This window comes from Populus nigra, chromosome 2 (genome assembly GCF_951802175.1).
Source record: "Populus nigra chromosome 2, ddPopNigr1.1, whole genome shotgun sequence".
In the NCBI taxonomy this organism is placed as follows: domain Eukaryota; kingdom Viridiplantae; phylum Streptophyta; class Magnoliopsida; order Malpighiales; family Salicaceae; genus Populus; species Populus nigra.
Genome location: NC_084853.1, coordinates 22,418,503 through 22,421,002, shown reverse-complemented (window position 1 = coordinate 22,421,002; position 2,500 = coordinate 22,418,503).

The following is a 2,500-nucleotide window of genomic DNA, read 5'->3' as shown; positions in this document are numbered from 1 at the left end:
CTCGCCTGCCGCGGCCAGCGACGTCGGGCTGGCCCCTGCAGCGCCTAGCCTCTCCCACGCGGGGGGCAGGCCAGAGCGCGGGGGGCCAGGGCCCGAAGGCAGCCCCCCCGCGGGCGAGAGAGCAAGCCAGCAGGGGCTGTCCGCGCGTCGCGCAGCGCGGCATGGCTGCGGGGGCCGCGCGCGCGCGCCCAAGCGCCCAAGGGCCCCCAAGGGCCCCAGGCCCTCAGGCCCCAGCGCCCCAGCGCCCAGCGCGGGCGGGCGCGCGCGCGCGCGTGTGGTCTTTGAGGGGCGCCGGCCTGGTGGCTCCCTAAAGAGCAATAAGTGTCATTGCAGCTCTGGCAGGGGGAGACACTACTAGGTCCCAGCTGTCACCCCCCCTCTAAAAAATTCATTTCTTGGTATTTTGAGCTGAAATTTTGCACAGAGGTTGGCAAAAATCCAATCCACCTTCATTAATTTTCCCAGAATTTTTCGAGGTCGGGAAGTATTTGTTTTAATTTTCCTACCATTAGAAATCGAGTAAATCCGCAAAACTAGGAACCGGCCCGGAATGACCCCAAATTCAGTGGGCAGCCTCATAAAAATATGGCTGATTTTACTGGATTGGTTTCATGTGGAAAGCACGACGTTTTCTTGTAGGAATGCGGGAACCCCGGCAGCTCGCCTGCCGCGGCCAGCGACGTCGGGGACGCTGGCCTGCGCTGTCGAGCCCGCGAGGGCTGTCTCCGCGGCAGGCCCCCCCTGAACGGGGCACGACAGGCCACCGCGCTGGCTCGTCCAGCGTCGACAGTCCCTCGTCCAGGTTTCAGATCGCGCCAAGTCGAACCCATGACCTGCTCAAGCCATCGTGCGCTGCCGAATTCGCATCTGCGTGTAGGCTGCCATTCCACGCGGCAGCCCCTGTTTTCGTCAGCGTGCCCCCCTGACGAATTTTCCTGCCTGGCCCAGTCCAGCGTCCAGCCCCTGTTCGTCGAAAAATCTGCGCTGCCGATTTTCCACGCGGCAGCCCCTCTTTTCGTCAGCGTGCCCCCCTGACGAATTTTCCTGCCTGGCCCGGCCAGTCCAGCCCCTGTTCGTCGAAAAATCTGCGCTGCCGATTTTCCACGCGGCAGCCCCTCTTTTCGTCAGCGTGCCCCCCTGACGAATTTTCCTGCCTGGCCCGGCCGGTCCAGCATCCAGCCCCTGTTCGTCGAAAAATCTGCGCTGCCGATTTTCCACGCGGCAGCCCCTGTTTTCCTCAGCGTGCCCCCCTGACGAATGTTCGTCGAAAAATCTGCGCTGCCGATTTTCCACGCGGCAGCCCCTCTTTTCGTCAGCGTGCCCCCCTGACGAATGTTCGTCGAAAAATCTGCGCTGCCGATTTTCCACGCGGCAGCCCCTCTTTTCGTCAGCGTGCCCCCTGACGAATTTTCCTGCCTGGCCCAGTCCAGCGTCCAGCCCCTGTTCGTCGAAAAATCTGCGCTGCCGATTTTCCACGCGGCAGCCCCTCTTTTCGTCAGCGTGCCCCCCTGACGAATTTTCCTGCCTGGCCCGGCCGGTCCAGCCCCTGTTCGTCGAAAAATCTGCGCTGCCGATTTTCCACTCCGCAGCCCCTGTTTTCGTCAGCGTGCCCCCCTGACGAATTTTCCTGCCTGGCCCGGCCAGTCCAGCGCCCAGCCCCTGTTCGTCGAAAAATCTGCGCTGCCGATTTTCCCCGACGAACCTGCAGCTGCACAAATCCGCGCTGCCACTGCCCCATTGTCTGGACCAACAGTCTTTTCCATCAAGCCCTGGACTATAAATCGTCCAGACTCATCGCCAGCACCCGCTGCCGATTCTGCCGACTTTGCCGATTTCGTCGGCGCTGCCGATTCCAACACTGCCCGCCGTGCCTGAACCAGCGCTGTTTCGTCAGCGTGTCCCCTTGACGAATTTCCCTGCCTGGCCTGGACAGTCCATCTTCCAGCCCATGTTCATCGAAAAATCTGCGCTGCCGATTTCCCCGACGAACCTGCAGCTGCACAAATCTGTGCTGCCGATTTCCCCCCCTGTCGGCATGGCTGCCGCTGCCCCGATGTCCAGACCAACAGTCTTTTTTGTCGACTTTGCCGATTTTGTCCGCGCTGCCGATTCCAACACTACCCCCTGCATCCAAACCAGCATTGTTTCGTCAGCTCTTCCCCTGACGATTTTAGCCCTGTAACAAACAGTAGGCCTCCAATCCCGCCAACGGGAGCCAAGTTGATAGGGAAGAGAATTGAATGACGCGCCTGGTCCTCGCACCCCGCCACCCGAGGGGCCTTTTTCCCGGCAGCCTCTGAAAAACTCTAGCTTTCACGGTCCTCGCCGCCCCTCACCACCATGGCAGGCCTCTAATCCCACCCATCAGCAGTTGTAGCCGATAGGGCAGTGATTTGAATGACGCGTCGCGGGCCTCCGGGTCATCTCACCCGGCCATTAATTGGAGCGTTTTTGGCTGGCCGAGGATGGGGGGATGGATCTCTTCTTCCGAAAAAGCAAA